Source organism: Ranitomeya imitator, chromosome 7, assembly GCF_032444005.1.
Source record: "Ranitomeya imitator isolate aRanImi1 chromosome 7, aRanImi1.pri, whole genome shotgun sequence".
NCBI lineage: Eukaryota > Metazoa > Chordata > Amphibia > Anura > Dendrobatidae > Ranitomeya > Ranitomeya imitator.
In genome coordinates, this window is record NC_091288.1 from 58,557,725 (window position 1) to 58,584,832 (window position 27,108).

Sequence of the window (27,108 nt, forward strand, 5' to 3'; positions counted from 1 at the left end):
CCTATCAGCCGTATATTACGCAACCGTATTATACGGCTTTCTACGGCCGTACAAAATCGCAGCATGCTGCGTTTGTCAGCGTATTGCGCAAAAAATACGCCAATGTAAGTCTATGGGGGCACGCAAAATACGGAATGCATACGGACCATGCGTGTGACTTGCGAGAAATACGCTACACTCTGGCAGATGTCCAGAAATGTCCAAAGGCCTCAATCAGGCAGGTGAGACATGCTAATTAGCTGACAAAGCCAGACAGTGAACCCGGAAGTCTGCTGCACGCCTCCACGGAGTGAGATTCACCATGGCTCACATTATCAATGTGGACATGCTTCTAATTTTGGTGCAATAAAGGCCAGTAATTTGGGACCAGAGAGATCCCAACTATGCCAACAGGGCCCAAAAAGAGGCAGCATGGAGGAGTGTATGTGAGTCCCTATTCCCACATTATGAGCAGCAGCCACGTGAGGCACAGAGACAAATAAGTAAGTACACTCATGTTTGTAATTTAATTTTCGTGTGAAACAGCAGTACCTAACTCCTTTGAAGTTTTATACATGAATTTGTTAATTATTACAGAACTTAATTTAAAGAACACCAGTATGTACATGGTGCTGTACATGATGAACGGATTAAATAAATGGTTGTAACTAGTGTTGAGCGATACCTTCCGATATCGGAAAGTATCGGTATCGGAAAGGATCGGCCGATATTCAAAAAATATCGGATATCGCCGATACCGATACCCGATCCCAATGCAAGTCAATGGGACCAAAATATCGGAATTAAAATAAACCCTTTCTTTCCTTGTAGGTTCATTCTACATGAAGGAAAACAACTAAGAATAATGCAGGATGTATTTGGGGAGGTGGCGGAGACATTAAAGTCATAGAGGCGTAGCCCAATCAAATAGAATAGCATTATTTTATTTTTTTTAAAGACGTTAGGATTGACAAAGATATTGACTATTTTTTTTTTTTTTTAAATATTGATGTTTCACTATTCCACGCCCTTCCCCCCCCCTTTTTTTTTTTTTTTTTTACTTTTCCCACTTTCATCTTCATTATCATCAGCATCTTTGACATCAACTTCTTCACCTTATTCATCTTCTTCTAAATCTTCTATTTTTTTTTTAATTACATTCTTCATATTCATTTTATCCAACTATTATTATTCTTCCTATTCTACTTTTTCATCATATTCACATTTGTGACAGGCATTCCCGTAGTTGTTATCTATAAAAGTTTGAAGATTACACCTTCCGTTCTGCCAGTCACAAAAGTTACATTTGTCCGCGTTCAGTTTGGCCTGCAGCATCAGGCTTTATCCAGGGGCACCACGAGGAGGAACGGACTCACCCCCATACACTGCTTAGTCTTCTTCTGCATATAATTTAGATAATATATTTTGCTCTGATATTAAGTGTTATGCTTAATGTTCTTCTGCTCTTTGTTCTGCAGCCTCTTGTTCTTCTGCTTCTCGGTCTTCCATGTCGTCGTCTCCAGGGTCGTCGTCTCCGCCGTCGTCGTCTCCGCCGTCGTTGTCTCCGCCGTCGTTTTCTCCGCCGTCGTCGTCCCGCCGTCGTCATCTCCGCCGTCGTCGTCGTCATCGGGGTGGTCTTCAGGGTCGTCATCTCCAGGGTCGTCGTCATCTCAGTGGTTGTCGTCGTCATCTTAGGGGTGGTCTTCCGGGTCGTCGTCTTTAGGGTCTTCAACTTGGAAATGTAGCAGAAGGTACAAGAAGGCTGAGAAAATGCCGAGAACCAGCTGATGGAACTGGAACTCGGATGGCTACCCGAAGGTCCAAGAGCCAATGGAACTACCGAGGACCAGCTGACGTTACTGGAACCCGGTTACTAAGCAGGAGGTACCCGTGCTAAAAAGCACTACCAAAGACCGCCTGACGTTGGCGGAACTCGGATACCCAGAAGGAGGCACCTAAGCCAAAGGCTCTGCCCGGAACCAGCTGACGTTACTGGAACCAGGATGGGGAGCAGAAGGTACAAGAGCAAAAGACACTGCCGAGAACCAGCTGACGGTACTGGAACCCGGATGGGTAGCCGAAGGTCCAAGAGCCAATGGAACTACCGAGGACCAGCTGACATTACTGGAACCCAGTTACTAAGCAGGAGGTACCCGTGCCTGAAAGCACTACCAAGGACCACCTGACGTTGGTGGAACTCGGATATCCAGAAGGAGGCACCTAAGCCAAAGGCTCTGCCCGGAACCAGCTGACGGTACTGGAACCAGGATGGGGAGCAGAAGGTACAAGAGCAAAAGACACTGCCGAGAACCAGCTGACGGTACTGGAACCCGGATGGGTAGCCGAAGGTCCAAGAGCCAATGGAACTACTGGGGACCAGCTGACGGTGCTGGAACCCGGTTACTAAGCTGTAGGTGCCCGCGCTTAAAAGCACTACCGAGGACCGCCTGGCGTTGGCGGAACTCGGATACCCAGGAGGAGGCACCTAAGCCAAAGGCTCTGCCCGGAACCAGCTGACGGTGCTGGAACCAGGCGGTGGACCCGAAGGTCCACAGGAGAGGAGAGAACAGCTAGGCCGCGAGGCAGCCGCAGTTATCGAACCCCAACAGTCCTACAGCGGGAGCTTGGCCTACTGGCACTACAGAACCAGCCTTGACTACCAATTCACGCAGCCCACATAGGAAGCTCCTAAACTGGAGGCACCCTGGAGTTGGCTAACCCGACCGCAACTGTTGTGAATTCTGTGGCTGAATTCACTCCTGTGGTCACAAGTGGTACTGCAGCCTCTGAGCTTTTCCCTCAGGTGTTCTGGTGAGCTCGTTGGCTGCCTTGCTATTTAACTCCACCTGATTCTATCTTCCTTGCTCCTTGTCAATGTTCCAGTGTTGGATCTGAGCTCTGCATCTTTCCTTTGGCCTGCTACTCTGCTAGATAAGTGCTTTTTTGTTTTTTGTTGCTGTTTTTTCTGTCCAGCTTGTCTATTCTTTTTTGCTGGAAGCTCTGAGACGCAAAGGGTGTACCGCCGTGCCGTTAGTTCGGCACGGTGGGTCTTTTTGCCCCCTTTGCATGGTTTTTGCTTTAGGGTTTTTTGTAGACTGCATAGTTCTCTTTGCTATCCTCGCTCTGTCTAGAATATCGGGCCTCACTTTGCTGAATCTATTTCATTCCTACGTTTTGTCTTTTCATCTTGCTAACAGTCATTATATGTGGGGGGCTGCCTATTCCTTTGGGGTATTTCTCTGAGGCAAGTCAGGCTTGTATTTCTATCTTCAGGCTAGTCAGCTCCTCAGGCAGTGCCGAGTTGCATAGGTAGTGTTAGGCGCAATCCACTGCTGCTTTTAGTTGTGTGAGGATAGGTTCAGGTATTGCAGTCTACAGAGATTCCACGTCTCAGAGCTTGTTCTATTGTTTTTGGGTTATAGCCATATCACTGTATGTGCGCTGATTACTGCACACTGTGTTACCTGATTGCTAGCATAACAGTACAAGGAGCCAAACCAATGATTCTCAATAGAGGGAAAAAAGAAGTTCTGACATCATTTTTTTTTCTCAGCTCTGTCTTCAGTCTTTTTTTTCCCCTAGACATTAGGGTGTTTCAGGACACAGCTATGGACATGGATATTCAGGCTCTGTGCTCTTCAATGGATAATCTCGTTGTAAATGTACAAAAGATTCAAGATACAATTGATCAGAAATCTATGCTAGAACCAAGAATTCCTATTCCTGATTTGTTTTTTGGTAATAGAAATAAGTTTCTGAGCTTTAAAAATAATTGTAAGCTATTTCTGGCCTTGAAACCTCATTCTTCTGGTAATTCAGTTCAACAGGTTTTGATTATTATTTCTTTTTTGCGCGGCGACCCTCAGGACTGGGCATTTTCTCTTGCGCCAGGAGACCCTGCATTGAGCGGTGTCGATGCGTTTTTCCTGGCGCTCGGATTGCTTTACGATGAGCCTAATTCAGTGGATCAGGCTGAGAAAAATTTGCTGGCTTTGTGCCAGGGTCAGGATGATATAGAAGTATATTGTCAGAAATTTAGGAAGTGGTCAGTACTCACTCTGTGGAATGAATCTGCGCTGGCGGCTTTGTTCAGAAAGGGTCTCTCTGAAGCTCTTAAGGATGTCATGGTGGGATTTCCTATGCCTGCTGGTTTGAATGAGTCTATGTCCTTGGCCATTCAGATCGGTCGTCGCTTGCGCGAGCGTAAATCTGTGAACCATCTGGCGGTATTGTCTGAGAGTAAACCTGAGCCTATGCAGTGCGACAGGACTATGACTAAAGATGAACGGCAAGAACACAGACGTCTGAACAGGCTGTGTTTCTACTGTGGTGATTCCACTCATGCTATTTCTAATTGTCCTAAGCGCACTAGGCGGTTCGATAGGTCTGCCGTCATTGGTACTGTACAGTCCAAATTCCTTCTGTCCATTACCTTGATATGCTCTTTGTCATCGTATTCTGTCATGGCGTTTGTGGATTCAGGCGCTGCCCTGAATCTGATGGATTTGGATTATGCTAAACGTTGTGGATTTTTCTTGGAGCCTTTGCGGTGTCCTATTCCGTTGAGAGGAATTGATGCTACACCTTTGGCCAAGAATAAGCCTCAGTACTGGGCCCAGCTGACCATGTGCATGGCTCCTGCACATCAGGAAGTTATTCGCTTTCTGGTGCTGCATAATCTGCATGATGTGGTCATGTTGGGGTTGCCATGGCTACAAACCCATAATCCAGTATTGGATTGGAACTCTATGTCGGTGTCCAGCTGGGGTTGTCAGGGGGTACATGGTGATGTTCCATTTTTGTCTGTTTCGTCATCCATTCCTTCTGACATCCCAGAGTTCTTGTCTGACTTTCAGGATGTATTTGAAGAGCCCAAGTCTGATGCCCTACCTCCGCATAGGAATTGTGATTGTGCTATCAATTTGATTCCTGGTAGTAAATTCCCTAAGGGTCGTTTATTTAATTTGTCCGTGCCTGAACACACCGCTATGCGCAGTTATGTGAAAGAATCCCTGGAGAAGGGACATATTCGCCCATCGTCATCACCACTGGGAGCAGGGCTCTTTTTTGTAGCCAAAAAGGATGGTTCGCTAAGACCGTGTATTGATTACCGCCTTCTTAATAAGATCACTGTTAAGTTTCAGTATCCCTTGCCATTGATATCTGACTTGTTTGCTCGGATTAAGGGGGCTAGTTGGTTTACTAAGATTGATCTTCGTGGTGCGTATAATTTGGTGAGAATCAGGCAGGGAGATGAATGGAAAACGGCATTTAATACGCCCGAGGGTCATTTTGAGTATCTAGTGATGCCGTTCGGACTTGCCAATGCTCCATCTGTTTTTCAGTCTTTTATGCATGACATTTTCCGTGAGTATCTGGATAAATTCCTGATTGTTTACTTGGATGACATTTTGATCTTCTCTGATGATTGGGAGTCTCATGTGAAGCAAGTCAGAATGGTTTTCCAGGTACTGCGTGCTAATTCCCTGTTCGTGAAGGGATCAAAGTGTCTCTTCGGTGTGCAGAAAGTTTCATTTTTGGGGTTCATCTTTTCCCCTTCTACTATCGAGATGGATCCGGTTAAGGTCCAGGCCATCCAGGATTGGACTCAGCCGACATCTCTGAAAAGTCTGCAGAAATTCCTGGGCTTTGCTAATTTTTATCGTCGCTTCATCTGTAATTTTTCTAGCATTGCCAGACCATTGACCGATTTGACCAAGAAGGGTGCTGATTTGGTTAATTGGTCTTCTGCTGCCGTGGAAGCTTTTCAGGAGTTGAAGCGTCGTTTTTGCTCTGCCCCTGTGTTGTGTCAACCAGATGTTTCTCTTCCGTTCCAGGTCGAGGTTGATGCTTCTGAGATTGGAGCAGGGGCGGTTTTGTCACAGAGAGGTTCTGGTTGCTCAGTGTTGAAACCATGTGCTTTCTTTTCCAGGAAGTTTTCTGCTGCTGAGCGTAATTATGATGTGGGCAACCGAGAGTTGCTGGCCATGAAGTGGGCATTCGAGGAGTGGCGTCATTGGCTTGAAGGAGCTAAGCATCGCGTGGTGGTATTGACTGATCATAAGAACCTTACTTATCTCGAGTCTGCCAAGCGCTTGAATCCTAGACAGGCCCGTTGGTCGTTATTTTTTGCTCGTTTTGATTTTGATTTCGTACCTTCCGGGCTCTAAAAATGTGAAGGCGGATGCTCTGTCTAGGAGTTTTGTGCCCGACTCTCCGGGGTTATCTGAGCCGGCGAGTATCCTCAAGGAGGGAGTCATTGTGTCTGCCATCTCCCCTGATTTGCGGAGAGTGTTGCAGAAATTTCAGGCTAATAAACCTGATCGTTGTCCGGCCGAGAAACTGTTCGTCCCTGATAGGTGGACTAGTAAAGTTGTCTCTGAACTTCATTGTTCGGTGTTGGCTGGTCATCCAGGAATCTTTGGTACCAGAGAGTTAGTGGCTAGATCCTTCTGGTGGCCATCTCTGTCACGGGATGTGCGTGCTTTTGTGCAGTCCTGTGGGATTTGTGCTAGGGCTAAGCCCTGCTGTTCACGTGCCAGTGGGTTGCTTTTGCCCTTGCCGGTCCCGAAGAGGCCTTGGACACATATTTCGATGGATTTCATTTCTGACCTTCCTGTTTCTCAAAAGATGTCGGTCATTTGGGTGGTCTGTGATCGCTTTTCTAAAATGGTCCATCTGGTGCCCTTGGTTAAATTGCCTTCCTCCTCTGATTTGGTGCCTTTGTTCTTCCAGCATGTGGTTCGTTTGCATGGCATTCCTGAGAATATTGTTTCTGACAGAGGTTCCCAGTTTGTCTTGAGGTTCTGGCGAGCCTTTTGTGGTAGGATGGGCATTGACCTATCTTTTTCCTCGGCCTTCCATCCTCAGACTAATGGCCAGACCGAACGAACCAATCAGACCTTGGAAACATATCTGAGATGTTTTGTTTCTGCAGACCAGGATGATTGGGTGTCATTTTTGCCGTTGGCTGAGTTCGCCCTTAATAATCGGGCCAGCTCGGCTACCTTGGTCTCTCCATTTTTCTGCAATTCTGGGTTCCATCCTCGTTTCTCTTCAGGACAGGTTGAGTCTTCGGACTGTCCTGGTGTGGATTCTGTGGTGGATAGGTTGCAGCAGATCTGGACTCAGGTAGTGGACAATTTGATCTTGTCCCAGGAGAAAGCTCAACTTTTCGCTAATCGCAGACGCCGTGTGGGTCCCCGACTTCGTGTTGGGGATCTGGTTTGGTTATCTTCTCGTCATATTCCTATGAAGGTTTCCTCTCCTAAATTTAAACCTCGTTTTATTGGTCCATATAGGATTTCTGAGATTCTCAATCCGGTGACTTTTCGTCTGACCCTCCCAGACTCCTTTTCCATACATAATGTATTCCATAGGTCGTTGTTGCGGAGATACGTGGCACCTATGGTTCCATCTGTGGAGCCTCCTGCCCCTGTTTTGGTGGAGGGGGAATTGGAGTATATTGTGGAGAAAATTTTGGATTCTCGTGTCTCTAGACGGAAACTCCAGTATCTGGTCAAATGGAAGGGTTATGCTCAGGAGGATAATTCCTGGGTTTTTGCCTCTGATGTCCATGCTCCAGATCTTGTTCGTGCCTTTCATGTGGCTCATCCTGGTCGGCCTGGGGGTTCTGGTGAGGGTTCGGTGGCCCCTCCTCAAGGGGGGGGTACTGTTGTGAATTCTGTGGCTGAATTCACTCCTGTGGTCACAAGTGGTACTGCAGCCTCTGGGCTTCTTCCCTCAGGTGTTCTGGTGAGCTCGTTGGCTGCCTTGCTATTTAACTCCACCTGATTCTATCTTCCTTGCTCCTTGTCAATGTTCCAGTGTTGGATCTGAGCTCTGCATCTTTCCTTTGGCCTGCTGCTCTGCTAGATAAGTGCTTTTTTGTTTTTTGTTGCTGTTTTTTCTGTCCAGCTTGTCTATTCTTTTTTGCTGGAAGCTCTGAGACGCAAAGGGTGTACCGCCGTGCCGTTAGTTCGGCACGGTGGGTCTTTGTGCCCCCTTTGCGTGGTTTTTGCTTTAGGGTTTTTTGTAGACTGCATAGTTCTCTTTGCTATCCTCGCTCTGTCTAGAATATCGGGCCTCACTTTGCTGAATCTATTTCATTCCTACGTTTTGTCTTTTCATCTTGCTAACAGTCATTATATGTGGGGGGCTGCCTATTCCTTTGGGGTATTTCTCTGAGGCAAGTCAGGCTTGTATTTCTATCTTCAGGCTAGTCAGCTCCTCAGGCAGTGCCGAGTTGCATAGGTAGTGTTAGGCGCAATCCACTGCTGCTTTTAGTTGTGTGAGGATAGGTTCAGGTATTGCAGTCTACAGAGATTCCACGTCTCAGAGCTTGTTCTATTGTTTTTGGGTTATAGCCATATCACTGTATGTGCGCTGATTACTGCACACTGTGTTACCTGATTGCTAGCATAACACGCAACACGACGGGGGAAGCTGTAGGTGCCCACGCTTAAAAGCACTACCGAGGACCGCCTGGCGTTGGCGGAACTCGGATACCCAGGAGGAGGCACCTAAGCCAAAGGCTCTGCCCGGAACCAGCTGACGGTGCTGGAACCAGGCGGTGGACCCGAAGGTCCACAGGAGAGGAGAGAACAGCTAGGCCGCGAGGCAGCCGCAGTTACCGAACCCCAACAGTCCTACAGCGGGAGCTTGGCCTACTGGCACTACAGAACCAGCCTTGACTACCAATTCACGCAGCCCACATAGGAAGCTCCTAAACTGGAGGCAGCCTGGAGTTGGCTAACCCGACTGCAACACGACGGGGGAACGCATAGGTGTCTCAGTGAGTTTGACAGGACCCGGAAACAGCTGACGGTGCTGGAACCAGGCTGGGCACGAGGGAGTACCCGTGACAAAAACACTGCCGGGAACCAGCTGGCGGTGCTGGAACCCAGATGCGTCGCCCCAGTGTGCAAGAGCCAATGGCACGACCGGGGACCAGCTGACGGTGCTGGAACCCGGTTACTAAGCTGTAGGTGCCCGCGCTTAAAAGCACTACCGAGGACCGCCTGGCGTTGGCGGAACTCGGATACCCAGGAGGAGGCACCTAAGCCAAAGGCTCTGCCCGGGACCAGCTGACGGTGCTGGGACCAGGCGGTGGACCCGAAGGTCCACAGGAGAGGAGAGAACAGCTAGGCCGCGAGGCAGCCGCAGTTACCGAACCCCAACAGTCCTACAGCGGGAGCTTGGCCTACTGGCACTACAGAACCAGCCTTGACTACCAATTCACGCAGCCCACATAGGAAGCTCCTAAACTGGAGGCACCCTGGAGTTGGCTAACCCGACCGCAACATGACGGGGGAACGCATAGGTGTCTCAGTGAGTTTGACAGGACCCGGAAACAGCTGACGGTGCTGCAACCAGGCTGGGCACGAGGGAGTACCCGTGACAAAAACACTGCCGGGAACCAGCTGGCGGTGCTGGAACCCGGATGCGTCGCCCCAGTGTGCAAGAGCCAATGGCACGACCGGGGACCAGCTGACGGTGCTGGAACCCGGTTACTAAGCTGTAGGTGCCCACGCTTAAAAGCACTACCGAGGACCGCCTGGCGTTGGCGGAACTCGGATACCCAGGAGGAGGCACCTAAGCCAAAGGCTCTGCCCGGAACCAGCTGACGGTGCTGGAACCAGGCGGTGGACCCGAAGGTCCACAGGAGAGGAGAGAACAGCTAGGCCGCGAGGCAGCCGCAGTTACCGAACCCCAACAGTCCTACAGTGGGAGCTTGGCCTACTGGCACTACAGAACCAGCCTTGACTACCAATTCACGCAGCCCACATAGGAAGCTCCTAAACTGGAGGCACCCTGGAGTTGGCTAACCCGACCGCAACACGACGGGGGAACGCATAGGTGTCTCAGTGAGTTTGACAGGACCCGGAAACAGCTGACGGTGTTGGAACCAGGCTGGGCACGAGGGAGTGCCCGTGACAAAAACACTGCCGGGAACCAGCTGGCGGTGCTGGAACCCGGATGCGTCGCCCCAGTGTGCAAGAGCCAATGGCACCGAGGACCAGCTGACGGTGCTGGAACCCGGTTACTAAGCTGTAGGTGCCCGCGCTTAAAAGCACTACCGAGGACTGCCTGGCGTTGGCGGAACTCGGATACCCAGGAGGAGGCACCTAAGCCAAAGGCTCTGCCCGGAACCATCTGACGGTGCTGGAACTAGGCGGTGGACTCGAAGGTCCACAGGAGAGGAGAGAACAGCTAGGCCGCGAGGCAGCCGCAGTTACCGAACCCCAACAGTCCTACAGCGGGAGCTTGGCCTACTGGCACTACAGAACCAGCCTTGACTACCAATTCACGCAGCCCACATAGGAAGCTCCTAAACTGGAGGCACATTAAGTCCATTAAGTTCAGAGCGGTGCCTGAATCCACAAATGCCATGACAGAAAATGATGATAATGAGCAGATCAAGGTCACAGATAACAGAAATTTAGGTTGTATAGTATTGATGGCAACAGAACTAGCAATTCTCTTAGTACGCTTAGGGCAATCAGAAATAACATGAGCAGAATCGCCGCAGTAAAAACACAAACTATTCTGACGCCTGAATGTTTGACGTTCAGCTCTAGACAAAATCCTATCACACTGCATAGGCTCAGGGCTCCGCTCAGAGGACAACGCCACAGTGTGTACAACTCTGCGCTCGCGCAGGCGCCGATCAATCTGAATGGCCAGAGACATAGAAACACTCAGACCAGCAGGCGTGAGGAACCCCACCATAACATCTTTAACGGATTCAGAAAGACCCTTTCTGAAAATTGCCACCAAGGCATCCTCATTCCATTTAGTCAGTACAGACCATTTTCTAAATTTTTAGCAATACAATTCTGCCGCTTCTTGACCTTGACACAGGGCTAATAAGATTTTCTTAGCCTGATCCACAGAATTAGGCTCATCATACAACAACCCCAATGCCTGAAAGAACGAATCAACATTAAGCAAAGCAGGACTGCCAGATTCCAGGGAAAATGCCCAATCCTGTGGGTCACCACGCAGCAGAGATATGATGATTTTAACCTGCTGAATAGGATCACCAGAAGACCGGGATCTTAATGCAAAAAACAGTTTACAGTTATTTTTGAAACTCAAAAATTTGGATCTGTCACCAAAGAATAAATCAGGAGTGGGAATCTTAGGTTCTAAGGCAGGAGTCTGAACAATGAAATCTGAAATACCCTGTACCCTAGCAGCAAGCTGATCCACCTGAAAAACCAACTCCTGAACATTCATGTTAAAACTAGACTCCGCAGCCACCCAGAGGTAAAGAGGAAAGGAAAGACACAACAGACTACAGAAAAAAAAAATGGCTCAGCACTTTCCTTCCCTTCTTCTAAGATGCGTTTAACTCATTGTAGGCCAGTTGTACTGTTATGATCTGGTGGCCTAGGAGCAGCATGAGACAGACTCTGGAGCAGGTGGTCCCTGTACTGACCGCAAACCCTGAACCTAGCAGCGCAACTAGAAGTAGCCGTGGGGGGTACCTAACACTCCCTAGACCCCTCTGCACAGCCTAAGATCTAACTACCCCTAAAGACAGAAACAGGAAACCTATCTTGCCTCAGAGAAAATCCCCAAAGGATAGATAGCCCCCCACAAATATTGACTGTGAGAGGAGAGGGAAATAACATACGCAGATATGAAATCAGATTTTAGTATAGGAGGCCATACTAGCTAAAAAGAAAGAATAGAACAGAGTACTATGCGGTCAGTATAAAAATACTAGAAAATATCCACCGCAGAAAATACGAATCACCACATCTGACTAAAGACATGGGGGTATATCTGCATCTCCAGAGAAATAGCTAGGCTGCAAAAAATCCTTCACAGACTAAGCTGGACAAGACAAAAACATGAAAATGCACAGAACTCCAAGGTCCACAGCAGGTGGACAGCAAAAACAAAGCCAGGACTTATCTTTGTAGAAAAACACATCAAACTGGAGAGACCAGCAGGGAAGTGAATCCTTCAAGAACAATGAACAACTGGCACTGACTAAAGGATCCTGCAAAGCTATATACCCCAGTCAGCCTTGCAATTAGTAGATACACCTGTCCACTCCTGCAGTCCAGGCACAACTGCATTACCCTCTACAACCACCGGAGGGAGCCCAAAAGCTGAATTCACAACAGACTTCAGATGGTATCCTCAGCCCAGAGCGCCAGATGACAGGGCAGGCAGCGTCCGGTCGGTCTGAAGGCAATTCCAGAGTCCCCTTTGTTGTGAATTCTGTGGCAGAGCTCCCTCCTGTGGTCACAAGTGGTACTTCGGCTGATTCTCTCTGTGAGCTTCCGTTGGTGGAGGAGAGTGGTACTGCGGCTTCTGAGTTTCCTTCCTCAGGTGATGTGGTGAAGTCGTTAGGTGCTGCTCTATTTAACTCTACCTAGTGCTTTGATCCTGGCCTCCAGTCAATGTTCTAGTATTGGACCTGTTTCCTCCTGGATCGTTCCTGTGGCCTGCTGCTCTGCATAGCTAAGTTCCGCTTTGCTATTTTGTTTGCTGTTTTTTTCTGTCCAGCTTGTCATTTTGTTTTTTCTTGCTTGCTGGTAGCTCTGGGACGCAGAGGGTGTACCTCCGTGCCGTTAGTTCGGTACGGAGGGTCTTTTTGCCCCCTTTGCGTGGTTGTTGTAGGGTTTTGTGTTGACCGCAAAGTTACCTTTCCTATCCTCGCTCTGTTTAGTAAGTCGGGCCTCACTTTGCTAAATCTATTTCATCTCTACGTTTGTCTGTTCATCTTAACTCACAGTCATTATATGTGGGGGCTGCCTTTTCCTTTGGGGTATTTCTCTGAGGCAAGGTAGGCTTATTTTCTTTCTTCAGGCTAGCTAGTTTCTCAGGCTGTGCCGAGTTGCATAGGGAGCGTTAGGCGCAATCCACGGCTGCCTCTAGTGTTGTTGGAGAGGATTAGGGATTGCGGTCAGCAGAGTTCCCACGTCTCAGAGCTTGTTCTATGTTTTTGGGTTATTGTCAGATCACTGTATGTGCTCTGACTTCTATGTCCATTGTGGTACTGAATTACCTCGTCATAACAGTACTGGAGGCCCAAAGTACTAATGATTCTCAATAGAGGGAAAAAAGAGGTTCTGAGACCATTTTTTTTTCTCTGCACTGTGTTTTGCCTTTTTTTTCCCCTAGACATTTGGGTGGTTCAGTACACAGGTGTAGCGTTGGACATTAAAGGTCTGTCTTCATGTGTGGATCAGCTCTCGGCAAGAGTACAAAAGATTCAAGACACTATTGATCAGAAATTTATGTTAGAACCAAGAATTCTTATTCCTGATTTGTTTTTTGGAGATAGAACAAAATTTCTGAGTTTCAAAAATAATTGTAAACTATTTCTGGCCTTGAAACCTCGCTCCTCTGGTGACCCAGTTCAACAAGTTTTGATCATTATTTCTTTTTTACGTGGCGACCCTCAGGACCGGGCATTTTCTCTTGCGCCAGGAGATCCTGCATTAAGTAATATCGATGCGTTTTTCCTGGCGCTCGGATTGCTGTACGATGAACCTAATTCAGTGGATCAGGCAGAGAAGAATTTGCTGGATCTGTGTCAGGCTCAGGATGATATAGAGGTATATTGTTAGAAATTTAGAAAGTGGTCCGTACTCACTCAATGGAATGAAGGTGCGCTCGCAGCTATTTTCAGAAAGGGTCTCTCTGAAGCCCTTAAGGATGTCATGGTGGGATTTCCTATGCCTGCTGGTTTGAATGAGTCTATGTCTTTGGCAATTCAGATCGGTCGACGCTTGCGTGAGCGTAAATCTGTGCACCATTTGGCGGTATTACCTGAGCTTAAACCTGAGCCTATGCAGTGCGATAGGACTTTGACCAGAGTTGAACGGCAAGAACACAGACGTCTGAATGGGCTGTGTTTCTACTGTGGTGATTCCACTCATGCTATCTCTGATTGTCATAAGCGCACTAAGCGGTTCGCTAGGTCTGCCACCATTGGTACGGTACAGTCAAAATTTATTTTGTCCGTTACCTTGATCTGCTCTTTGTCATCGTATTCTGTCATGGCATTTGTGGATTCAGGCGCTGCCCTGAATTTGATGGACTTGGAGTATGCTAGGCGTTGTGGGTTTTTCTTGGAGCCCTTGCAGTGTCCTATTCCATTGAGAGGAATTGATGCTACGCCTTTGGCCAAGAATAAGCCTCAGTACTGGACCCAGCTGACCATGTGCATGGCTCCTGCACATCAGGAGGTTATTCGCTTTCTGGTGTTGCATAATCTGCATGATGTGGTCGTGTTGGGGTTGCCATGGCTACAAGTCCATAATCCAGTATTAGATTGGAAATCCATGTCTGTGTCCAGCTGGGGTTGTAAGGGGGTACATGGTGATGTCCCATTTCTGACTATTTCGTCATCCACCCCTTCTGAGGTTCCAGAGTTCTTGTCTGATTACCGGGATGTATTTGATGAGCCCAAGTCCGATGCCCTACCTCTGCATAGGGATTGTGATTGTGCTATCGATTTGATTCCTGGTAGTAAATTCCCAAAAGGTCGACTGTTTAATTTGTCTGTGCCTGAGCATGCCGCTATGCGGAGTTATGTGAAGGAGTCCTTGGAGAAGGGGTATATTCGCCCATCGTCGTCGCCATTGGGAGCAGGGTTCTTTTTTGTAGCCAAGAAGGATGGTTCGCTGAGACCTTGTATAGATTACCGCCTTCTAAATAAGATCACGGTTAAATTTCAGTACCCCTTGCCGTTGTTATCTGATTTGTTTGCTCGGATTAAGGGGGCCAGTTGGTTCACCAAGATAGATCTTCGTGGTGCGTATAATCTTGTGCGTATTAAGCAAGGCGATGAATGGAAAACTGCATTTAATACGCCCGAGGGTCATTTTGAGTATCTAGTAATGCCATTCGGACTTGCCAATGCTCCATCAGTGTTTCAGTCCTTTATGCATGACATCTTCCGAGAGTACCTGGATAATTCCTGATTGTGTACTTGGATGACATTTTGATCCTCTCGGATGATTGGGAGTCTCATGTGAAGCAGGTCAGAACGGTGTTTCAGGTCCTGCGTGCTAATTCTTTGTTTGTGAAGGGATCAAAGTGTCTCTTTGGTGTACAGAAGGTTTTATTTTTGGGGTTCATCTTTTCCCCTTCTACTATCGAGATGGACCCTGTTAAGGTCCAAGCCATCCATGATTGGACTCAGCCGACATCTCTGAAAAGTCTGCAAAAGTTCCTGGGCTTTGCTAATTTTTATCGTCGCTTCATCTGCAATTTTTCCAGTATTGCTAAACCATTGACCGATTTGACCAAGAAGGGTGCTGATGTGGTCAATTGGTCTTCTGCTGCTGTGGAAGCTTTTCAAGAGTTGAAGCGTCGTTTTTCTTCTGCCCCTGTGTTGTGTCAACCAGATGTTTCACTTCCATTCCAGGTCGAGGTTGATGCTTCTGAGATTGGAGCAGGGGCTGTTTTGTCGCAGAGAAGTTCTGATTGCTCGGTGATGAAACCATGCGCCTTCTTTTCCAGGAAGTTTTCGCCTGCTGAGCGAAATTATGATGTGGGCAATCGAGAGTTGCTGGCCATGAAGTGGGCATTCGAGGAGTGGTGTCATTGGCTTGAAGGAGCTAAGCGTGGCGTTGTGGTCTTGACTGATCATAAGAACTTGACTTATCTCGAGTCTGCCAAGCGGTTGAATCCTAGACAGGCTCATTGGTCGCTGTTTTTTGCCCGTTTTGACTTTGTGATTTCGTACCTTCTGGGCCCTAAAAATGTAAAGGCGGATGCTCTGTCTAGGAGTTTTGTGCCCGACTCTCCGGGTTTATCTGAGCCGGCGGGTATCCTCAAAGAGGGAGTAATTGTGTCTGCCATCTCCCCTGATTTGCGGCGGGTGCTGCAAAAATTTCAGGCTAATAAACCTGATCGTTGCCCAGCGGAGAAACTGTTTGTCCCTGATAGGTGGACGAATAAAGTTATCTCTGAGGTTCATTGTTCGGTGTTGGCTGGTTATCCTGGAATCTTTGGTACCAGAGAGTTGGTGGCTAGATCCTTTTGGTGGCCATCTCTGTCGCGGGATGTGCGTTCTTTTGTGCAGTCCTGTGGGATTTGTGCTCAGGCTAAGCCCTGCTGTTCTCGTGCCAGTGGGTTGCTTTTGCCCTTGCCGGTCCCGAAGAGGCCTTGGACACATATCTCTATGGATTTTATTTCAGATCTTCCCGTCTCTCAAAAGATGTCAGTCATTTGGGTGGTCTGTGATCGCTTTTCTAAGATGGTCCATTTGGTACCCTTGTGTAAATTACCTTCCTCCTCTGATTTGGTGCCATTGTTCTTCCAGCATGTGGTTCGTTTACATGGCATTCCAGAGAATATCGTTTCTGACAGAGGTTCCCAGTTTGTTTCGAGGTTTTGGCGAGCCTTTTGTGGTAGGATGGGCATTGACTTGTCTTTTTCCTCAGCTTTCCATCCTCAGCCTAATGGCCAGACCGAACGAACCAATCAGACCTTGGAAACATATCTGAGATGCTTTGTTTCTGCTGATCAGGATGACTGGGTGTCCTTTTTGCCTTTGGCTGAGTTCGCCCTCAATAATCGGGCCAGCTCGGCTACCTTGGTTTCGCCGTTTTTCTGCAACTCTGGGTTCCATCCTCGTTTCTCTTCAGGGCAGGTTGAGTCTTCGGACTGTCCTGGTGTGGATACTGTGGTGGACAGGTTGCAGCAGATTTGGACTCATGTAGTGGACAATTTGACCTTGTCCCAGGAGAAGGCTCAACATTTCGCTAATCGCAGACGCTGTGTGGGTCCCCGACTTTGTGTTGGGGATTTGGTTTGGTTATCTTCTCGTCATATTCCTATGAAGGTTTCCTCTCCTAAGTTTAAACCTCGTTTCATTGGTCCGTATAGGATTTCTGAGGTTCTTAATCCTGTGTCTTTTCGTCTGACCCTTCCAGATTCTTTTTCCATACATAACGTATTCCATAGGTCATTGTTGCGGAGATACGTGGCACCTATGGTTCCATCTGTTGATCCTCCTGCCCCGGTTTTGGTGGAGGGGGAGTTGGAGTATATTGTGGAGAAGATTTTGGATTCTCGCCTTTCAAGACGGAAACTCCAGTATCTGGTTAAGTGGAAGGGTTATGCTCAGGAAGATAATTCCTGGGTCTTTGCCTCTGATGTCCATGCTCCCGATCTTGTTCGTGCCTTTCATATGGCTCATCCTGGTCGTCCTGGGGGCTCTGGTGAGGGTTCGGTGACCCCTCCTCAAGGGGGGGTACTGTTGTGAATTCTGTGGCAGAGCTCCCTCCTGTGGTCACAAGTGGTACTTCGGCTGATTCTCTCTGTGAGCTTCCGTTGGTGGAGGAGAGTGGTACTGCGGCTTCTGAGTTTCCTTCCTCAGGTGATGTGGTGAAGTCGTTAGGTGCTGCTCTATTTAACTCCACCTAGTGCTTTGTTTTTGGGTTATTGTCAGATCACTGTATGTGCTCTGACTTCTATGTCCATTGTGGTACTGAATTACCTCGTCATAACACCCCTTATCCAGGTGGAAATCAGTAGCCTTCCTGTGTGTTGTAGTACCTACCTGCTGAGCTTCTCGGTAAGGTCCTCACAACTCTTGTAGATATTCTAGATGTTATTTCTTCCTCTCTGTCCCCCAGATGGTGTGGATAGGACAAACCAGTGTGACTGATGGCCTGAGGCTTGTTTATAGGGACCCTAGAGACGCCCCTATCCCACAAGTTGCCACCGTGTCTGCTTAGGTATTAAGGTCGGACAGCCAACTTGGAATTGACTGCCCTGCCGGTCTCTGGAGCAAGGCTTAGAGACAGTTGCTCCCTCGGTGTCTCTGGCTACCAGCTCCTGTGCTTCAGAAAGGAGCAGCTTGTTTCTGGCTGATCTCCCTCTGGTATTTCTCTCCTGTGCCCTGCTTTCCTGCACACTCTCTGCAGTATGTTCACCTTTTAGTGTCTTTTCCCAGGAGTTACAGCACGTCATGCCAGCAGAGCTCCTCTCCTTCTGTCTCCTGACAGGAACTAAACTCTCTTCTCTCCGGATCAGGATGTAAGTAGGGAAGCACACCCTAAACAGGCTTAGAGCTCCCCCTTCTGGTCTGGAGTGTGAACATGTTGCATGTGTGTGATACCTGAATGTGGTTGTCTTTCATTGCCTTCAGACATGACATCGCTTCTTCCCTGAAAGGATAATGACATCACTGCGACGACCAGGACACTGGGGCGCCGTATATATATATATATATATATATATATATATATATATATATTTTTATTTATTTTTTTTTTTTTTTCCTGAGTCACTTTTTCAGCACATTGCACTTTGTGATTTTGCAGCTTTACACAGCTCTCAGGGATTTCACACAGCTCTCCGGGATTTCCCTATGCATATGTGCGGATTCCTCCCTGGATCTGTTTCCACAGTTAGGCTACTTTCACACTTCCATCTTTTGTCCTCCGTCGTAATCCGTGGTGATGGGCAAAAAACGGATCCTGCAAATGTGCTTGCAGGATGCGTTTTTTGCCCATACACTTGTATTAGCGACGGATCGCGACGGATGGATGGATCCGTCGTGTTTTGGCGGACGCGATGCACAAAAAAACGTTCAATGTAACGTTTTTTTGTGCGACGTGTCCGCCATTTTTGACCGCGCATACGTGGCCAAATCTCCGCCCCCTCCTCCCCGGACTGCAGAATGGGCAGCGGATGCGTTGAAAAACTGCATCCGTTGCCCACGTCTTGCAGTTATTTCACAACGTTCGTCGGTACGTCGGCCCTACGCATTGCGACGGGCCCATACCGACGGAAATGTGAAAGTAGCCTTAACCACTTTATACTACTTGCTGCAATTTTGCTTTTTTGTGTGTGACCTCCACTCATTGCTATATACATTGTTTCTGGCACAATGACACAAGAATTTCAGGGAATTGCCTATATTCCTTAAAGGGGAATCATTACCTTGCACATGCCCATTGGTGGCACTTATATGAATTGTGATTATGTGTTTACTTTTATTATACATACTGTCCTGATTCGCACAACAGTCTGTTTTATTTTAAAATTTATTTTTTTCTGTATTGCTACTATTAGTTAATAAAGATATTATTTTATAATCCAGTTTGGTCTCCCTGGTGCATCCATAATACTGGTGCTTGGGTTTGTTTCTGGTCATGAGTGGTTTCCACTTTTCTTTCTTGTTTTAACACCTAGGGCAATCACTACTATTAGGCTGGCATCACACTGGCGTATTGCATCCGATGCGAGATCATCAGATGCGATATGCTAATAACACTCGGCTCCTGCTCGCAGCAGAGCAGGAGCCGAATGTCATGCGTCTGTGCTCCGATTCACTCGCACAGGGAGGATCGGAGCACAGCTGCGGAGGAGGCAGAGAAATGAATTTCTCCATCTCCTCCATTGCTGGGGTCCGCTTATAACGCACATCTCTCGGATGGTGTGCGCTGTCTCACTCGCACCCATAGGCTTATATGGGTGCGAGTGAGCCGAGAGTTTTCCTCGGTCCGAGACAATCGCAGCATGCTGCGATTGTCTCGGACCGAGGAAAACGGCCGACAAAAAGTCAGCTGCTGGGAGCTGCCCCATAGCTTAACATTGGTCCGAGTGCAATGCGATTTTTTATCGCATTGCACTCGGCCGTTTAAAACGCCAGTGTGACGCCAGCCTAATATATATTAATTTTATTGCTTTATGGAAAAAATCTTTTTTATTCGGACTCCCATGACAGCACTACGAGAGAGGGGATCCGCCCTTCAGGAACAGGAAACCTACAGATACAAAAGGGCGGTACCTCTCCCCATGCATCAGTTGGTTTCCTGTTCCTGGAGGGGCAGGATCCTACAGATGAATCTCGTAGAATGGATCCCAGGCCGGCCGGTCGAATCAGGTAGCGGGGGGGTCTCCTACCTCGACCGGTGCGGAAGCTCCTGGAAGACATCACGGTGGTCCTGGCTGGACTGCACGTCAGTGATGTAGACAGCAGGGAGCAGAGTCCAGAGGATTCCTGATCTCCGTTAGCGCCGGCGCCGGTAAGTATATCGCTCCTTCGGTCCATGTGGTGGTGCAGCACGGTGGTGATGTAGCGGTGCCAGGAGGGGAACGCTATCCGGAACGCTGCTGCGTGCTCTTCGGCGTCCTGCATCGCTCTCAGCGTTAGCTGGAGCGTTTCCGGTGCAGTGACGTCGAGGGGGCGGAGTCAGCAGGCGTTTCCGGTCTCTGGGTGACTGCGCATGCGCAGTTCATCCAAGATGGCGGCGCCCATCGATCCTGAACGCCGGTCTCCTCACACACTGCGCTGACCCCCCAGATGTAGTCTCATCAGCCGGAACCAATAGGAGTGGCGCCAGGCAGCCTGCTGACCGGATCTGAGGGGGATTTAAGCAGGAGCTGGGAATAGAGCTCTGCCTTTGGTCACATCCACATCATGGAGAGTGATGGTGAGCGGCAGCTTCAGTTGCCGGAGGATGTGCGACAAAAGCCCACGGAGAAGGAGCATGCCAGAAGTGACCAGTCCAGCCGTAAAAGCTCGTCCAAGCAGGGATCCAGAGCATCGACTGGCAAAGAACCCCCTCGTGTTCCGGTACCTTTTTTGGCGTACACTGGTAAGAGATCTACGTGAATGCTCACTCAGTGACGCGGGCCCCTTATACTTTGTCATTTTAGGGAAAGAAAAGTGCAAAGTCAAAACATAAGGAGTGTGCCCTGTGTGAAGTCCCGTTACCAGATTCTTATATTAAAAAATTATGCGCCTCCTGTATACAACAGACGGTGAGGTCTACAGGAGTGGAGGGGTTGAGTGACATCAGGCTAGATAGATGGTATCACCCTTATTGTCCTCCCCTAGGTAGCGGAAGAATCTGCTTCTACGGCTAATCTGCGTGAGATGATCCGTACAGAAGTAAGGGAATCCCTGCGGTCTATGTCCCAGGCGGGGAGTTCAAAACAGAGAACCTCGGTGATCTCTGATTCATCAGAGGAAGATAAGGATGAAGGTTCCTATGGCTCAAATCTCTCTTCCTCGTCATCAGAAGAGGAATCTGGCCGATTCTGTCTGCCTCTGGACCGGGTAGATAAATTAGTTAAGTCGGTCAGAGGTACGATGGGCCTAGAAGAACCTAAGACTCCGCTTTCCCGTCAGCAACTAATGTTCAGTGGTTTGGAACACAAGAAGCGTAGGTCCTTCCCGGTGAATGATAAAATTCAAGACCTGATTCTCCGGGAATGGAAGAAACCGGAGAAGAAAGGCTCATTACCACCAGCCTTAAAACGCAGATATCCCTTTGAGGATACGACTGTGGATACCTGGGACAAGGCCCCTAAATTAGATGCTGCGGTAGCAAAGGCATCAAAAGAGGCCGCATTACCTTTCGAAGATATGGGATCCCTTAAAGACCCCCTTGACAGGAAGGCGGATACCTTCCTTAAAGGTACCTGGGAGATGGCAGCCGGATCGTTGAGGCCAGCGGTGGCTGCGACTTGTACAGCCAGATCCCTAATGGTCTGGCTGGAACAGTTGGAATCCCAGCTTAAGGAAGGTGCTTCCAGAAGTTCCATTCTAAGTGCGCTTCCGGTGATTCAAGATGCTGCGGCTTTCCTGTCGGACGCGTCGGTCGATTCGGTCAGGATGGCGGCCAGAGCAGCAGGACTCTCCAACGCGGCTCGTAGAGCCCTGTGGTTGAAATGTTGGTCGGGTGACATTCAATCAAGGTCCAAATTATGCGCTATCCCATGCAAAGGGGAATACCTCTTCGGACCAACCTTGGATGACCTGCTTGAAAAGGCTGGAGATGACAAGAAAAAATTCCCGAGTTTGTCATCATCTTCTTATCGGCGTCCATTCAACAGGAGGAGATTTGGTCGCGGAAGGAAGCGCGCATCCTCACCCGCTAGAGAGAATTTTAGATGGGAGGATAGACGCAGGAGAGGTACGGGTTACATGTTCCGCCGTTCCTCAAAAGAACGTAAGAAACCGGACCAATGACTAGCGATCCCTGTGGGAGGGAGATTGTCAGCCTTCTCTTCCGCATGGTCTAACATCTCAAATAGTGACTGGGTCCGAGGTATTATTTCAGAAGGTCTGAAATTAGAATTTATTCACTGGCCTCGGGATAAATTTATGTTAACCCCCTTACGTTCCTCCACTATTGAACAGACGGCTTTGGAGGCAGAAGTTGTGAGTTTATGCCTCAAAAACGTGCTGATTGAAGTTCCAGAGTCAGAAAGAGGGAGTGGATTCTACTCTCCCCTTTTTCTGATCCAGAAACCAGACAGATCATTTAGGACTATTATTAACCTTAAATCCCTGAATGAATACCTGGTTAAAGCCACATTTAAAATGGAGTCAATCAGCTCTGCAATTAAAATGTTGTTCAAACACTGCTTCATGGTAGTTGTGGACTTAAAAGATGCGTATTATCATGTTCCTATCCATGAAAACTTTCAGAGGTTTCTACGTGTGGCGGTGTCTATGGGGGGTATTGTTCGACATTTTCAATTTAGAGCCCTTCCCTTCGGCCTCTCAACGTCTCCCCGAGTATTCACTAAAGTTGTTGCGGAGGTCATGGCGCATTTACGTGAATCTGATATCCTCATAATCCCTTATCTGGATGATTTCCTGATAGTTGGGAACTCAGCGGACCATTGCCTTGCTCAGGTAAAAATAGCTATATCTAAGCTAGAGAATCTGGGCTGGATCGTGAATTATGAAAAATTCCGATTACAACCCCTAAAAAACCAGAGATTCCTAGGTCTGCTGTTAGATTCCGAGTCCCAACAATGCTGTCTTCCAACTGATAAACTGCGCCATATCCAACAACAGGTATTAAAAGCAATTAAAGAACCAACCATGACTCTTAGACAGGCTATGTCCTTGTTAGGTTCCCTAACTTCCTGTATTCCCGCCGTCCGTTGGGCCCAGTTCCACTCCAGACATTTACAGTTTGACGTACTGAATTATGACAGAGTCTTACAGGGTTCCTTGCAGGGTCAGATGACATTGAGTCCAGAGGTTCTGACATCTCTTAGATGGTGGCTAAAGGAAGACAATCTGTCAGCAGGAGTTCCCTGGGTGACTCAAGTGACTCGGGTAGTTACGACGGACGCCAGCCCCACAGGGTGGGGGGCACACATGGGTGACGTGGTAGTCCAGGGTCTATGGGACCCCCAAACATCAGCCTCTTCTAATCAAAAGGAGTTGTTGGCGATTGAATTATCAATTAAGGAACTCCTCGTGTATCTACAGGGTCACCATGTCAAAATCCTCTCCGACAATCAGGTGGCAGTGGCCTACGTGAATCACCAAGGTGGAACACGCTCCGAGTCCCTGATGGAAATAGCGGACCGCCTGCTCCAGATAGCGGAAAACCATTTTCTATCTTTATCCGCAGTACATATAAAAGGGAAGGAAAATATAAAGGCGGACTTTCTAAGTCGAAACACCTTAAGACAAGGAGAGTGGTCTCTGAACACAAAAATCTTCAACCAGATTGTCCGCAGGTGGGGTCATCCAGAGGTGGACCTATTTGCCAACAAGGACAACAGAAAAACGAAAAAATTCTGTTCCTTGAATCCCAGGGAATATCCGCTGGTAGTGGATGCCTTCCTGATCAGATGGGATTTCCGGTTGGCTTATGCGTTTCCCCCGCTAAACCTGTTGCCTCTGGTGGTCAGAAAGATAAGGGAGGATCAAGCGAGAATCATACTGATCGCTCCGTTCTGGCCCCGAAGGGCTTGGTTCTCCTGGCTCAGGACCATGTCGGTGGAAGACCCCTGGGTACTGCCAGACATCCCGGACCTACTTCATCAAGGTCCGATCAACCATCCACAAGTGAAGGGTCTACATTTGACGGCTTGGTCTTTGAAAGGTCACTGTTAAAAAACAGAGGATTTTCTCCAAATCTCATTGATACCCTTATGAAGAGTAGAAAACTCATAACAACTAAGATCTACTCTAGAACTTGGAGGAAGTTTCTGGCCTCTTCAAATTTTAATATCGAAGAGGGTTTACCAATTAACCAGATTCTAGAATTCCTGCAGAGAGGGCTAGAGCTAAATCTATCCACGAGTACGCTAAAAGTACAAGTCTCAGCCCTAGGGGCCTTATTTTCTTGCAACATTGCTGGTAATTATTGGGTATCAAGGTTCTTCAAAGCAGCTAGTAGATCCAGACCTATACACAGGAATAGGTCAATGCCTTGGGATCTTAACCTAGTCCTCTCAGCCTTGACTAAAGAACCGTTTGAGCCTTTACATTCAGCCTCACTTAAATTACTATCCCTCAAAACAGCATTTTTGGTGGCAATTACATCTGCTCGTAGGGTAGGAGACATACAGGCTCTTTCTAGGCTGTCCCCCTATACAGAGTTTCTACAGGACAGAGTAGTCCTCAGACCAGATCCAGCTTACTTACCAAAAGTGGCCTCAGAATTTCATAGATCTCAGGAGATAGTTCTACCATCATTTCTCCCTAATCCTTCTAATTCCAAAGAGGAGTTACTCCATACGTTAGATGTTAGGAGATGTCTCTTAGAATATATATCAGTCACTGATGCTTGGAAGAGAGAGGAGGCGTTGTTTCTATCTTTCCAAGGTCCCAGGAAAGGTCTTAGAGTGTCGAAGTACACGCTAGCGAAGTGGATTAGGGAGGCTATCTCTCTGGCTTATACTGCAGGTGGAGGTCCAGCTCCGCAGAATCTGAGGGCACATTCCACTCGAGCCATGGCTGCATCCTGGGCTGAGAGATCTGGAGTTTCCATCGACCAGATATGTAAGGCAGCTACGTGGTCATCCCCTTCCACCTTTTTCAAGCACTATAGGTTGGACTTGGGGTTCTCTTCTGATCTCACCTTCGGGTTAAGGGTGCTACAGGCTATAGTCCCTCCCTAAGGTAGTTTACATCTCTGTAATTCTCTCGTAGTGCTGTCATGGGAGTCCGAATAAAGCATTAAGCTACTTACTGGTAGCGGCATTTTTCGGAGGCCCATGACAGCACCCTTAGTTCCCTCCCTATTCACGTGGGGGTTGCACTTCCCATAATGTATATAATGAGATAGATAGATCTCACGTGTGGTATATAGTTCATTATGATTGATTATTTTTGGACATAAACTGTATATAATGTATGTTTGTGTGCTACTAACCGCGGTAGTCCTCTCAGGCTCTAATATACAACTGATGCATGGGGAGAGGTACCGCCCTTTTGTATCTGTAGGTTTCCTGTTCCTGAAGGGCGGATCCCCTCTCTCGTAGTGCTGTCATGGGCCTCCGAAAAATGCCGCTACCAGTAAGTAGCTTAATGCTATATTGTTTATAGGTGATTTAACTGTACCTAATACGTTTTGAGCACGGGAAATCTTCCTACCTCCCAGAGACTTCGACAAGACGACCTGCGCCGCTGTTGTCGGTGCCATCGTTGGATTCCCGCCTGTCAGAGACTCCATTGAGATGACCCGCGCCGCTGTTGCAGGTGCCACCGTTGGAACCTTGAACATCCTCACATTAGAAGTCTACAGTCCGATAAGTTTAACCTCTTTATTACTGAACTTCCGTTCGTCCCTTTCTTACCCTGCCATCCTCCCAGTTCTGCCCCATTCCTTACCTTCACCCTTCAACTCCCTACTCCCTGCGAGGAGTATTGTTCTTTGTTAAATAAATACCTTAACTCTTGGTCTGCCTCTTGTCCGTGGCAGCATCCCGAGTTCCTGCTATTTCTACATGTCAGTGTGCAAAACACGCAGACATATCAGTTTTTACCCGGACACACGGGCCGCAAAATGTGCCACATACATGCACGCAGACAACAGTGCACACAGTCCTCCGTGTGCATAGATGGTCACTGGAGAAGTAGCTCTACTGCAGCACGAGCAGGGGACAATGAATGAAAGAATGAAAAACTCGACGTGGGGTCCCCACTAGTTTATTAACCAACCAGACAAAACTCACAGGTGCGGGCTGCTATTCTCGGGCTGGTAAGGGGCCACGGATATGGTCCCCCAGCCTAAAAACAGCAGCCCACAGCTGCCCAGAAAAAGCTTTGCTTGGTTCTTCCCACTTGCCTGTAGAGGTGGCAAGTGGTGTAATGAGGGATAATGTCACCTTCCTATTGTAAGTGACATTAAGCCGGCTTAGTAATGGAGAGGTGTCAATAATCCTATAGTTGGTAAAGAATAAATGGTAAGAATAAAGTCTTTTAATGAAATCATACACAACAAAGTTTCCCATCATTATTCGTCTGCCATTCCAAGCGAAGCCCTCGATCTCCTGTAAAAAAAAGTAAAAATAACAAACCAACAATATACCCATACCTGTCTGGTGTACAGTCAATCACACACCGTAATCCATATCTGGGGGAATGTACAGTTTACAACCAGGAGAGGTGCTAATGCGACCGCTCCCGGCTGTAAACTACTGGGGAATGAATGATACACAGCAGACGCAGGCTCAGTAACTAGCGGTGATGTCACTGAGTCTGTGCTCGCTCGCCAGCATGAACTCCTGTGACCTCAGGGCCATAGGAGAATGCAAGTGATGAGGTCAGGGCAGTTCAAGCTCTGTCACAGTGACCTTATCACTTACATTCTCCCACGGTCCTGAGGTCACACGAGTTCATGCCGGCATCGAGCACAGACTCAGTGATGTCACCGCTAGTTACTGTGCCCGTGCCCGCTGCTTCTCATTCATTCATTCTACCCTGCTCACGCTGCTCGGCGGCCAAGCAGGGAAGAAGGGATAACAGCCGGCTTCAGCACCACATGCAGGGGAACAGTGGCCGTCCTTGTGGTACTGATGCGGCACACGGGCGGAACACGGTTGCCACACGTGGACTACACCTAGTACACAGACGGACACACGGACACTGATATCTTCTGTACCTTTTTTCCGGTACAACTTTGATCTTTTTATTTTTTGCTGAATCTTTTAGCCTCCCTTAAGGACTCATGCAGACATCTGTGAAAATCTGTCTTGACACGGCCACTAATACATGGACTGGCCATGGGTGTCCTGACCTGAGTGTAACAGACTCATAGATATATATGAAGCTGTACTGGCTGCTGCTGTTACAGGCAGATGCTGACTGCATATTGCAGCCAGCATCTGTCGGGTATGGTGCGGACTCAGCCTGCTTCATACTTTTGCAGTGACCAC

The 27,108-nt window shown here is 48.2% G+C and overlaps 1 long non-coding RNA gene across 1 annotated transcript in view; it reads left to right on the forward strand.

Moving 5' to 3' along the window:
* LOC138645854 (uncharacterized) overlaps positions 1-25,498 on the forward strand; it is a 47,186-nt gene extending 21,688 nt beyond the window's left edge. Inside the window, exon 3 of the long non-coding RNA XR_011314781.1 lies at positions 25,277-25,498. This is a non-coding gene — a long non-coding RNA (uncharacterized lncRNA). The remainder of the gene's footprint in view (positions 1-25,276) is intronic.
* The last annotated feature ends 1,610 nt before the right edge of the window (positions 25,499-27,108 follow it).